Below are 14462 nucleotides of genomic sequence, written 5' to 3'. Positions count from 1 at the left end.
TTGAGCATTTGAAGATTATAAAAGTAATAAAGATTATAAAAAATCCTTGATTACAAATTGATTTTCACATGACCACACATTAACTAGTTATTCTATAATTGTGTATAATTGCTATGTTTTTGTATTACTATGAAGTTTTAGTACTATTTACAAAAAATTTCAGAAGATGACAAAAATTATGGTTTTAATTGAATTAATATGTGACAAATATCAACCTGTCAGACATCAGTAATATTGTTTCTCCTCTTCTTGGCCCCTGGGTTTGCCTTGGCTTTTGTGTTAATAAAAGCTCTTTTCAAACTTTTTACTGGAAGATCACCAAGGCTCAGTCTGTGGATCTTTGCTAATCTTTCTCCAAATTCTCTCCTTATCCAAGGGTATGATTTTTAACCTCTACGTAGATCGCTTCAACATTTTCATCTCAAAATCTTTTTGCTGATATCCCATCCCATATCTAGTAAGTTCTTTCTACACGTTCATGTGTCAGTGTTCCTCCATTATCTCACACGCACAAAGTCCATCAGTGTTTATTCCAAATCTGTTAAGTCTTCTGAGGTACCTGCTCACCTCGCTCCCCCAGCCTCTCAGACCTGAAATCTCACATCTTTTAGTATTCTAATTTTATAACTAATTGCTTTTATAGTGTTATTTACAGAGTGTTTTGGGATCTGACAAGAGTGGCACTGCCAATCCAATCGGGGCCCGATCATGTGTCCATCTCCTTAATGAGATGAAAAATTCCATAGCCCATATGGCAGAACTTCCAAAGGTTTTCCCAAGCCCGTTCATCCCCATCAAGTCCATGAAGATGTAGTTTGACTCCTGCTCCTCAGCCTGCTGCCTGTGGAGGGACTGTTCACTGTTCAAAAGGCCCCAGGCTACAGAATTAGATCAACGTCTTCTGAGACTGGAGGGGACCTAAGATTTATAGATGATCTTCAGCAAAGAAGAGAATGTGTGCTTTGGTATGATTCTGCCTGAAATAGAATATCTGGAATTATAGTGAAATTTGTTTCAACATTTTTTTTTTGGCATTGTAGAGATAAAAAATAAATAAATAAAAGAAAATTTTTTTCTCTCCAATCTATTTTTGGGGACTTACCTATCCAAAGATAAAGGCAGGACAACTAAACAAAAAAAAATAGTGGCTGTTTCTCATTAATCTTAGAGACTTGCAGGGAAAAGCCTCAGAGATGTTTGGTTACTTTCTTAAAGATAACCATTATCGTCTATGAGCATCCTCCATTCTCGTAATTTTTCTTTCTTTTTTTGGTGACAGAGACAGTGAGAGAGACAGATAGAGGAACAGATAGGGACAGACAGACAGGAAGAGAGAGAGAGATGAAAAGCATCATTCTTCATTGAGGCTCCTTAGTTGTTCATTGACTGCTTTCTCATATGTGCCTTGACTAGGGGGCTACAGCAGAGCAAGTAACCCCTTGTTCAAGCCAGTGACCTTAGGCTCAAGCCAGAGACCTTGGGGTTTCAAACCTGGTTCTTCTGTGTCCCAGTCCGACACTCTATCCACTGTGCCACCACCTGGTCAGGCTCCATTCCCATGATTTAAAAAAAATTTTTTTTAAGTGGACAGTGTCTGAGGTGTCAGGCCTCCTTCAGGGATTTTCCAAAATATATTCAGGAGTGTAATGTAGTTGTGTTTCCTCTTTCTGTCCACTCAAATTGCTCCTGTGTTGGAAATCTGGTCATCTCCAAGCCTTCTCAGTCCTCCTGCTACACTCACGTTTTCCAGTCGAACTTTTAAAACATCACACCTAGCCTCAAAAGCCTTCAGGACCCGTCACCTTCTCATAGTCTTTGGAAGTCTTAGGCTGACAGGTAGACCCCTCTCAATCGTGACTCTGTCCTTGAAATCTTACTTGTATTTTCTTAAACTATCAACTCTTACCAACATAGCCAAGTCTCTTTCCTTTCTTCTGCGGCTTCACTTGGAATTTCCAGCCAACATCTTTCAAAATAATCTGGCTACATTAACTAATTAATCTAATTCATCCTATTTGTCAGGATTCATCTCAGTGCCACCATCCCCACGAGGACACACACGTCCTTCCTTCCTCTACTGTGATTGTCTTATGTCCCATTTTACTCTTAGTTTTAGAACATAAAATGTACACTATACTTCAACCAATCTTTAAGCTATGGGACAATAAGAAATGTATTTTACATTTTATGGTGGGTTTTTGTTCTGATATGATGAACACAGCATGTTTGATTGTAGGCTAATATTTCTTCATTAGTTGATCAGTGGTTTAAAAAATTACAGATGGCTTCTCCTCAGGAATGGAAAACTAGGGCATATTATTTTCCTGCTGTGTTTATTATATGTTTATCTTTATAACAAACACAAAAAGAGCAAGAAGAAAGGGAGTTGTTTATATCCTGTAATAAGGTATCTTTTTAATTAACAGGTTATGAATATGTTTACATTCTCCCCTGTGACACTGCTTAGATTGGATCTCTGTGTGCCTGGGAATTCAAAGGCAGTTATAAACAGTATGGTGACATTATTTCTTATATGCATTGCTTTTGTCTCTCTCCTTCTGGAAGCATGTTTTGTTCCTTTGCTCTGAGTTAGTAAGGCTATTCTTTTCCTACTTTCACCATCACTTGAGCAAAGGATTTTGCCTCTATCTGACATAGGTCCTAAACAGACAATATTTCAACTTCCCTTCACATATCAACATAACCATAAGAAATTTCAAACTTTTGCTATGAATTCTTTCTGATTTCACATAGTAAAAAAAATAATCATTGATAACTTTTTCTTGGAGGCTAACACCTAAAATAACAATTTCAATCTAAATCATATTCATAGTTGCAATATCCTTATTTCTTCTTTGGAGTATACATTTCCAAGAGTAAAATGTGTTTACAGATCAGAAAAGAGGTCTCTTACTAGGTCAAATAAAGGTAAGCACAGAAAATATGAATGTGACCAAGTAAAAATTAAATTAAATAAATTGAAAGCATGCTAGCTTCATAAGAGATCCTGGTCATGTCCATTATGTGATTTTAAAGGGCACTCACACAGGACTGTAGCTCACTTTTACGATTATATGGGGAGATTAGTGGTGTGCTGGTATTGAGGCAAACAGTTTTTGAGCTTATGTGGTTCCTAAGATTGTATAGCAATTGTTTAAAAAGCAAGTTTAAGATTTTATGAGAGGAGTAATGGTCTTGAAGGGTTGATTCTAGTGTGCCTGCTATAATTCATAGAATATTTTTTGATACGTTGTGTGTAATATGAGGATATTTGTAAGAATGTTTTATATATTGTTTTTAATTTAGAAGTGACTTTATGTCAAAAGACTTCATATTTCCAAGTCACTGTTTTCTATGTGATGAATATTATTAAATGCCCACAGCATGTGTACACCCAAAGGTCAGCATAAGTCATACACTGTTTGTCCAAGAAGGATCTTGGTCCTTCCTGCGATGTTAGCCACTGTCTTATTACCCAAGTGAAGAGTGTGGCCTCAGCCACTCCTTCTGAAGGGAGTACCTGAGTTGAGAACTAGGAATCTTTATAGAAGTAGTCTGGATGAATCCTATGTACCCTGAAGTTTGAGGATTATGGGGTTAGAGATTGGAAGCATGAGTCATTAAAAGCACACCAACTTGATTGGAGTCCCATTTTATTTATAAGCATGCCATTTTTATTGGGCAGATTAACCTCTCTGCATTTCAATTTCCTTGGCACTCTTAATCATAGTGAAAGAGAAAACAATAGATCTAAGTTGCATTGTTTTTATGAGAATACGGAAACAGACAGCACATAGCCCCCTGAGAAGACTTCCTAGAACATTTTTGAGGCGTGTGAGGTCCTGAGATCCGTGCTCATTAGCAAGTCCAGTGGTAAACTGAACATGCCAGTATTCTTCTATCCAGATTTTATAATCTGGTGGAATTCAACAAATGTTACATCTTCTCTGAATGATGATGGTGACTGAGACCTAAACAGGTAGGGGAAAAATAAAAACTAAAAAAGCAGGATCAGATGCTGTCTGAAAACTATTTTCTTTTTTTTTTTTATTTTTCTGAAGCTAGAAACGGGAGAGACAGACTCCCAGATGCGCCCGACCGGGATCCAACCGGCACGCCCACCAGGGGCGACGCTCTGCCCACCAGGGGGCGATGCTCTGCCCCTCCAGGGCGTCGCTCTGTTGCGACCAGAGCCACTCTAGCGCTTGGGGCAGAGGTCAAGGAGCCATCCCCAGCGCCCGGGCCATTTTTGCTCCAATGGAGCCTCGGCTGCTAGAGGGGAAGAAAGAGACAGAGAGGAAGGAGGAGGGGGAGTGGAGAAGCAGATGGGCGCTTCTCCTGTGTGCCCTGGCCGGGAATCGAACCTGGGACTTCTGCACGCCAGGCTGACGCTCTACCACTGAGCCAACCGGCCAGGGCTCGAAAACTATTTTCTAAAAGAACAAGACAGATGGAGACAATAAGAAGACTCTTCCTGGGCTCCATCTGTCTTCCCTGTGCTCTCTACTTCGTGTCCTTCTTTCTCCGGGTAGCACGTGTTTTCATACGTAGAGGCTGCTGGCTGGCATCACAGTGATCCAGCACTGGTAGATTCAGACAGTGCATTCATCTTCCTGGGAATTTTAAGTTGCACATAATTACAGGGCTTTTGTTTTTCTCTGTAAAAACAATGCTCTGTCTTTCTTTGTTTACTTTACCCTTCACAATTTGTCCCTGGTATCTTTCTGTCCTGGGGTTTGCAAAGAAACAAGAGTTGTCCACTGAATACAGTAATGAGTAAATGAACCAGGATCTTCACTGTCATAAGCCTTATGTTCCCAGGGCTTGGAGTCAGGGTGATGCAGAGGATCAGGAAATACATAGACAAATCAATGAGTAAGTGAGCAAAAGTTCTGATTTCAGATAGTGACACGTGCCAAGAATAATGTGAGACATGGTGATATCATTGAAGGAGACGGATAAGCTTCTTCAGAATAGAGTCTCAGGAAAAGGTTCTGGATCAATAACCTGCCCTGAGGAATTAATTACTTCAAGAAGTTAGTCATTTTACAGGATGGAAAGGGAATTTCAGGCATACGATAACCCTTACATAATAATAAGCTTGTCTTTTGTGGAGGAAACCACAGTGTTTCCAGGATTGGCCTGACAAAAAACCAGGCACTGGGTCATGAGTGGTCTTCAGGGCCAAACAGAAAGGACTTTTCATTGTTTATCTGAGGATAAAACATAGCCACTGGGTAGTGTGAGCAGTTGAGCAATAAAATCAAATTCATGCTTTCTAGAAGGATCTGGCTGCTCTGTATCTGGTGAATATAATGACACAAGAATAAGATGTTATTAGGATATGGTTGTGATAGTCCAGGTGAAGGATGATGCATTGTGGGCTTTGGTTTACCAAAGGAGTTGTTGGATAATCCACACAGAAGTATTTTAGAGGTAGAGTTGGGGAGGTTTACTGAATGATTGTGTGTCACGTGAGGGCAAGGGAGGACTCGATGATGGCCCAGATTTGGGGAATGAACACATGGTTCAATTGGTGCATTGAATGATACATTTGTTGTTACAAGGAAAAAGGCAGTTTTGATCATTGGAAATTTGAAAAGTTTGGAACTCAATAATGAGTTCCAGGAAAGGGTAAATTTGAGCATCACTTATGCACAGGTTGTAGCTGAAGTCATGAGACTTGATGAGAGGGTCTAGATGGAGAGTGTGCTAGACAGGGAGAGATGACTAGAGCTCTGTGACATCTGCATGCCAGGAAGGGAAGGGGCCGCCAAGGAGGAGAGATGAATGAGGCAGGCAGGTAGTCCAGCATCCTTCATGTCTTTGAAGCAAAGAAAGTGTATGTTTTAAGAAACTCCTGTGACCTCTGTCCAATGCTGCTAAAGTCCAGTGAAATAAAGCAGTGAGTGGACCCCTAGCCATAACTATTGGTCATCTTAGAAAGCGCTTTTCCATTGCAGCTGTGGGGAGAAAAGTTTCATGTGATTGGGTTGAAGAGAGGATGGAAAGTTAGGCAAAGGAAAGGACAATCAGAATGGACAGTCCTTTTATGGGAGTTTTGATGGAGACGGGAAGAGGAAAAGGGGGTGGTGACCAGGAGGAATGAGAAGCTATGCAGCACTTTTTCAGAAGAAGGGTAAGACTCAGCCGTGTTGCCTGCCAAGTGAAACGATCCAGCCCAGAGAAGAAGAGAACTTGCTGATGCAGGCGAGAAAAAAACATAATTGCAGAAGCACTATTCTTGAGAAAAATGAACGGGGATGGAATCCAGGATGCAGATGGAGAGCCTGACTTTAAGTGGGTCCAGGACCCTGTGCTCTGTCTTGACACAGCTGATCTGGGATGCAAGCAGGCAGGTGGATGGATTTGCTACAGGTCCTGTCCAGAGGTGCAGAATCGGTAACATAGGTCACGGGAACAGGGACAAGGAAGGACACCCTTAGAGAGCTTATGATCAAATAAATACCTACTAAAATCTTTATTTCTGGGGTGCATGATATCATCATCCACAATGTTTGAAGTGCAGATTCTGGCAATTTTGCGTGCTTTCATTATCCAGCAAGATGCTGTTTATGGCCTTCAAGCCCTGTGTGCAGAGGTTGTGCGTCCCCATCCTGCAGGCCTGTGTTTGCTAGCTGTTTGCACAGATGGATCCAGCCTGTCATTTTTTCTGACACCATTTAAATCACAGCCATAGTTTAATAGTTTCCTAAACCTGATACTATCATTAATTCACTTCCTCAAGGAGCAAGTTCTATTTTAAGGGATATATTGTGTTCAACGGATATACTGTAGAATATTTGTGTAAGAATAAATGAGAGTTTTAGAAGACTTGGTGATCTGTTATGGCTCAAATGAGACCATGTTGAGAAGAATGGCCGGGAGTAGGGGTCACCATCTTAGTCACAACACAGGCAGCACCAAGACCACCTCCTAGAATCCCCAGGCTGTCTGAACTGGGGAGTATTTCTCAACCACTGCTTCCTAATTTTCTCATCTAAAAATAAGGATACTCCCTTTGCCTTTAATTAAAGTGAGGTTTGAGGATTAAATACGAATATTTGTAAACCACCGCATGCCAGCAGCTCCTGGTGTATTTCATGGCACCCATTCCACTTTTAGTCCTGTGACTGTTGACATCACTACTGCAGCTAGAAAATATGTTGGTACTTATTACTTATCCTGTCATAGTTTAAAGTTTAATATACAAATTCCTTTACATTCTACAAAAACATATAGGTGTGTGTGTGTGTGTGTGTGTGTTTAAAAAAAAGAGACCAAAGAATTAAAGTGATGTTATTATGAAGGTCATGCACCTAGTAAGAGAATTCAGCCCTGACTGTCTGAGTCCAGATCCCTGTCCTCTCTATGCTCTGCTGGCTCTCACCACTGCTCTTCATGGGTAGAAAACACTCCTTGCCCTTTGTCCTCTTGTTCCTGATTCAGCTGTCACTCCAGATACGTATAACAATGAAGATCTTATTCATGGCTTCTTCTTACTGGATTTCCCCCATTTCTGGGGGGGAGGAGGAAGGTTTTTTCCTGGGGTACCTCTAACATTCCATGGAAAACAGTGACAGGTGTAATGATCCCAGTTTTACCAGCAATGATTCAAAAGCTTATTTTATTTAAAAAGGATTAAGGATAAAATATAAAGGGTAGATTTTATTTTCTAGAGAGAATTCCTCAGTCTCCCCACATGAAGGAATGTGATATCAGTGACCCATAAAGGTTTCATTTCACTGGTGCCTCGTCCATCTTGGGCAATGAAAGGACCTCGTGCATTTCAGGTGACATTATGTGCTTCTCTCTGTTATCTTTTACCACTGTAATTGTTACGAGTCCAAACTTATCAATAAGAGCATTGAGCACAGTGGTAGTCAACCTGGTCCCTACCGCCCACTAGTGGGCATTTCAGCTTTCATGGTGGGCTATAGCAGAGCAACCAAAGTATAAATAAAAAGATAGATTTAACTATAAGAAGTTGTTTTATAAAGATTTATTCTGCCAAACTTAGCGAAAATCTGACATAAAATACTTGGTAATTATTATTATATGCTTTAACTTGCTGTAACTCTGCTTTATACATTTTATAAAGTTACTTCCCTACTTTATAAATCACCATTATTGTGGAAACGGTGGGCGATTAGAAAATTTTACTACTAACAGAGATACAAAAGTGGGCGGTAGATATTAAAAAAGGTTGACTACCCCTGATCTAGAGTCTCTTCAGAATATTAAACTTCAACTCATGGGGCTTTGAATACACATGGCCACTGTGGTGTTGTGCGACAGGAAGTGCTGTGTGGTTCTCAGGCACAGAAGTGGGTCTTCATACCCAATAGAATCAATAAAATACTCTATTTTCTTCCAGACAGGAATGAGTGAGGTGTCCCTGAAATTATACTTCAAAAAATATTCCCATAGATGCTCCCTCTGAATGTCCTCTAGAGGTGTTAATATTCTGATCAAGAAAGTGTTGAGTCCCTGGGCTGGTAGGTTGGTGGATAGATGCAGACCCAGCATATGGATATCCTGGGTTTGATTCTTGGTCAGGGCACCCAGGGGAAGATACCATTTACTTCTCTCCCTCCCTCTTCCCCTTCTTTCCTTCTTCCCCTCCTGCAGCCAGTGGCTCAATTGGTTCTAGCACGGTCCCAGGTGCTGAGGATAGCTCCATTGGAGCACATAGGTCTCAGGGGCTAAAAATAGCTTGGTATTCAAGCATTGGCCCCAGATGGAGTTGCCTGGTGAATCCAGGATGGTGTGCATACTGAGTCTGCCTCACTATTTTCCCTCTTCTCACTTAAAAAATGTGTTGAGACAAAAGTAACTTTGCAGAGTTTTGGATCAAACAGATTCTGATTTAAATCCTGGTTCTACCACTCAGCACCTTTGTGATTCTGGGCTGTCTTTAATATTTAACTTAGAATAATCCTTACTTTATATTGTTGTGTCAGGTGCGATAACTAACACAAAAAAAACATGTTTGGCTACTATTTTAGAGTACCACTGCAACCAAGCAATAATAATAATAGTCATAGATACCTGTTAAAATACTTCCATCAGCAAAAAACATAAGCTCACAGAGTAGCTCAAACTCTAAGAACATGTATGGACCATGGAGCCAGAGGACCAAGGGGAAGGTGGTGTTCAGGACCACCATATATAATGTCTCATGCCCTGGCCAGATAGTTCAGTTGGTTAGGCTCTAACCGTTAGAGCATCATTCCAAAGCACAGAGGTTGCTGGTTTGCTCCCTGGTCAGGGCACATACAGGAACAGATTGATGCTCCTGTCTCTCTCTCTCCCTCTCTCTCTCTCTCTCTCTCTCTCTCTCTCTTCCTCACTCTAGAATCAATAATGTAAACATTTAAAAAGAAATAAATCTAATGCCTCAAGTCTGTGTCTTTGAAATTTTCCCAAAGAGCTCTCTCTTGTTTTCTTTATCAGTAGGGAGATGATTGTAATACGCACATCACACACTCACACCACAATGACCAGAGAAAGAGCGAATGTGTCTTTTCTCTTTTTTTGGAAGGGGTCAAATCAGGGATAGATGCAGGGAAAGCTTTGTTTTCATCACAAGTGTTCCTATGGGCTTTTTCTCTCCTAAGTAATTTATTATAATTGGCATATTTTGAAAGATTTTTCTAATTTTGTAACCAGAATCATGTGCAAATGTTTTTTATGCCTAGTGATGGATAGCACGGCAAAAAGACTCTGAGGTTTCAGAACCATGAAATTTTAAATACAGTTGTTTGACTACAAGTCTCTTTCAAAGTCTAACAGGGGATCCTTGGCAATTCTTTCCACACAAGCTAGGAATTAACACATAGCTTTATATTGTTAAAAAACAAATTTGACAGCAATATCTGAAAATTCTACAGAATACACATTTTTTGGTGGCATCTAAAATACTCTAAAATTCAATTTAATAAGTATATAGCAATAAAAATTACATAGTATATGTATAATTACATGTAAACTATAGATGATATAAATTATATAACCAGCATTACTTTACATTGTTTTTTCAAGTTATTTGAAGAAGTTTTTCTTTACATCTCAATAGGAATATTGACATATTAATTAATACCAAGTATAATTCAGTTTTCTGCATAAGTCTAGCTATAAATTCATAATAATTTTATTGATCAACCTTTGGTGTTAAATATGACTCAAGTGTTTCCAGATTCAATTTATTATACTTTTTGACACATAGTGAAGCTCTGGCTTCCTATATGACTATGACATGTAACACCCTGATGGATGTAACACCCTGATGGTAGAAAGGATACATTAATTTGTTGAGATTTTGACCTAACTTATAATATTTACTCTCTTAATGTTAAGTGGTATATGGATACCGGAATGGGAGCAATGTTTTGTTTTTTTTTTAATTTTTTGTATTTTTTATGTATTATTTTGACTCTATCAATCAGCAAAAATCATAAATATTGTAAAAGTTTTGAAATTAAATGAGAAGAAAGGCTAAATTGACACCATCTGGAAATCAAGTCTTTTCTGGGATGTATAATATGAACATATTATTGATAAGCAGGAAAAGTCTCTAGTAGAGATTTTTTTAAAGATAATGTACTGGCCCTGGCCGGATGGCTCAGTGGTAGATCGTCGGCCTGGTATGCGGGGGACCCGGGTTCGATTCCCTGCCAGGGCACATAGGAGAAGCGCCCATTTGCTTCTCCACCCCCCCTCCCCTCCTTCCTCTCTGTCTCTCTCTTCCCCTCCTGCAGCCAAGGCTCCATTGGAGCAGGGATGGCCCGGGCGCTGGGGATGGCTCCTTGGCCCTGCCCCAGGCGCTAGAGTGGCTCTGGCCACGGCAGAGCGATGCCCCGGAGGGGCAGAGCATCGCCCCTGGTGGGCATGCCGGGTGGATCCTGGTCGGGCGCATGCAGGAGTCTGACTGTCTCTCCCCATTTCCAGCTTCAGAAAAATACAAAAAAAAAAAAAAAAAAAAAAAGATAATGTGCTATTTGAAGGTCCTATTTCAGAATATTTTTATTAATTTGACAGAAGGGGAAATGTGTACACTTGTTACGTTTGGACGTAATCAGATCCAATCTTCTAGATTTGCAGAGAGGGGTCACAATTTTTTTTTTTTTTTGCTCTGAATTTGTGCAGCAACCTTGAGCAGTTTCTAGTCTGGTGTCTGATATCCCAAGATTCAATAGGCAGGTTCAACCTAATCAGACCTGATTTTACTGTTTACCTGATCACACTGTGCCTCCTCTCTCCTCTCCCTTTCCTGGCATTCCCTTCCAAGGCCTAAAGAGCTGCAGAGAGGCTCCGTGTCCCTTGCAGCTAGTAGGAGATAAAACCTCTTCTGAGGCTGTGGTTCTATTTCACAAACAGGTGTTAGAGCTGGGACACTGGCTAAACCAGGCCCTCCTACCACATCTTCTACTTGGGACTAGTGAGTGTCCCTCAAGGTGCGTCTCCCCAGAAGTCGGTCACTTCACACAAGTTAGCAATTAACATACAGCTTTACTAACACGCGGTTCGTTATAGGAACCCACCATATCCTCTTGGTTTGTAAACCTGCCATGCCCCTTTTCTCTGAATCTAAAGAATCAAAAGATGGCTGGGAATGACTTTAGAGTCATCGGGGAAGATCAAAGCATTTCACGTTGTCGGCCTAATTGTTTAATTAGAAAGTTCCAGTACATCAAAATCTCTTAGCTCAGACAGAGTAGTCAGGCTTCAAATAGCCAGAGAGCTGAGCAGGGTAAATATTTACTCTCTTGAAAACTGCGGGACAGGGATACTGATGCTGCCTGTGCTCTATTACAATGAAACCGCCTGGGGCCCCACACAACCAGTGTGCACAGGCTGGGCATTGACCATCAGCCGTGAGCCCGGCGGCCAGTGAGGGTTCCAGGAGCCCAGCATGCAACTGATTAGAGTGGGCTTTCCACCACCTGTGGTCCCGGCACGCTGGGTAGGGAGCCTTCATTTATCTCCACGGGCAGCAGGGCTCACGCCAGCTGGGTGGCAGGTTGCCGTGAAGTCGGAGGGAATGTGGAGTCCATCACGTTCCAGCTCGAGCTGAAGTCTGACAGAGAGGATCATGGGAAAGCACTGACTTTTGTAATACATGGGACAAGACCATCCAGGATGGAAAGATGAAGCTAGAAAGATCATTCTTACTTGGAGGATTTTTGCTTAAAATTTTAATCCCTACTAATATTTCTCCAATTAAATGAGTTATAGGCATTTTGGCTGAAAGTCAACTTCTACATTAGGGAGCAATATTTTTTAAAAGGGTTTGGCTAGAAATGGAGGCTCCAGCATGTTATTTTATTTGGTCTTGGTCGAGAGGAAGAACAGAAGGAAAGGTGGAGGGGTAAATAATTGGACAAAAGGTAGCTTTTCTCCCAGAAGGCGATGTTGCTCTCCATCAAACCATCACTTGATCCCATAAAATCCTTTTGCGGGAGCCAGGATTGTTTGTTCCTGGGTTTGTTCCTTCATTCATTCATTGAGCTAATGTGTGTCCTGTGCTTTCTTGGCACACAGTGTCAGTGATGACATCCTACGGTGGACAAATGTACCCGCCTCCAGCAGGTCACTCTGTAGGTAAACTAAATGTCAACAATAGTTACAAAGAGCCATGTGACTCCTCAGGAGGGCATTGCATCTTCTTTGATCAGAAGAGTCCAGCAAAAAGTGGCACCTGAGTGGGCACGCACCCATCTGACCAGATAGTGCAGTTCTTTCTCTCTCAGTTACCACTCCACGTATCTTCCCTGCCCTTCCAGAGCTACACGCTCCCCCTGTCGTGCTCACATGATAGCCTTGCCTTATATTTTACACGGGGAATGGGAACCATTCCCAAGGGTGCCCTTTACCTTCTCACGACCGGATCTGCACACCAACCTGCATCTGCCAGAACCTCTTTCCCTTTTTGCTAAACACACAGGGGAGATGTTCTTTCTCTTGGCAATGATGGACCATTCCACATGCACCACCTTCTCTCCGACTTTGTCATTCTGGTTATTTTCTCTCTTCTTGCTGCATTCTCTATCAATCTATCATTTATTTACCCTCTACCCATCTCTTTCTATCTCTCCTGGATGCTTTCCATGTTCCATGTGTCATGTCATGGCACACATATAAAGGTGCTGTTCTGTCGTCTCCTCTTCCCTTCATTCTTTCTCAGATATCTTTTCCAGTCATGTGTGTTTTGTGACCACATATGTGCTAGCAAAACACGTATTAAATCCTCCATCCAGGCTTCCTCTCTAAGCATCTGCATGTGACTGCCTTAATGATATCTTAAACTTAATGAGTCCAAAATTAAAGTATTTCACATTTTAATGAAAATTCCACACGACAGTCAGCTTTGTAGCCAATAACTCGAGTCATCTGGAATCTTCTCTTTTCTTACCTCCTTTTATCAGTTCATCAGCAGGTCTCAGTGGTTCCATCTTTCATGCCTGGTGAGAGTCTATCCTCTTTCTTTCTCTTCTGTTGCCATATTTGCTCAGTCTCTCACCTGCATCATTCATACCAGCTCCTGACATCTCTCTCATTATCGCCCACCTTTCCTCTTCAACCTTTCTCCTCTGAGAAGAAAAACAATCATTTTAAAACACAAATAGAATTATTTTATACCCCTGAATAAAACGTTTCAAAGAATATGAGCTCCATACTCTCCTAGGGCTACGATGCTTTGGGTAGTACAGCTTCTGACTTTGTCTCGAAGCTCTTCCCGGCCACCCACCGTCTCACTCACAGACTCCTTGGCTATCTTTCAATACTTCATTTCTACTAGAGAAAGGCCTTTGCAAATAGAGATACTTTTGACTATAATAGTCAACCCACTTTCTCTTTGTAAGATTGCCTTTTCTTGCATATTGTTAATGCTGAACTTAATTACTTTCTATTCAATTTTTTTTTTCTGAGTATCAAACCTAGCATTGGTCTCTTCTGGCTTTCCTTCTCAAGGGACACTCTTCTTTCTCTTAAAAATTTTGTATCATATTGAAATTGGTTTTTTTTTTTAATTAAATGAGAGAAGGGGAGGCAGACATAGACTCCTGCATGTGCTCTGACCAGGATCCGTTTGCAAGCCCACGAAGGGCGATGCTCTGACCATCTGGAGCATTGCTCTGTTGCTCAGCAACCGAGATCTTAGCACCTGAGGCAGAGGCCATGGAGCCAACTTGCTCCAATAGAGCCATGGCTTCAAGTGGGAGGGAAGAGAAAAGCGAGAGCGGGAGGGGTGGAGAAGCAGATGGGTGTTTCTTCTGTATGCCCTGACTGGGAATTAAATCCAGGACACCCACACACCAGGGTGATACTTTATCACTGAGCCAACCAGTCAAGGCCCTGAAATGGTTTGTTTGTTTATCCATCGTCATTGCCACTAGAAGGTAAAAATTATGATATTAAAGACCATTTTTGTTCTGTTCATAAAAATATTTGGCAAACTT

The sequence above is a fragment of the Saccopteryx bilineata genome, chromosome 3 (assembly GCF_036850765.1).
Source record: "Saccopteryx bilineata isolate mSacBil1 chromosome 3, mSacBil1_pri_phased_curated, whole genome shotgun sequence".
In the NCBI taxonomy this organism is placed as follows: Eukaryota; Metazoa; Chordata; class Mammalia; order Chiroptera; family Emballonuridae; genus Saccopteryx; species Saccopteryx bilineata.
The sequence above is the reverse complement of the archived record's forward strand: the minus strand, read 5'-3'. Positions refer to the sequence as shown.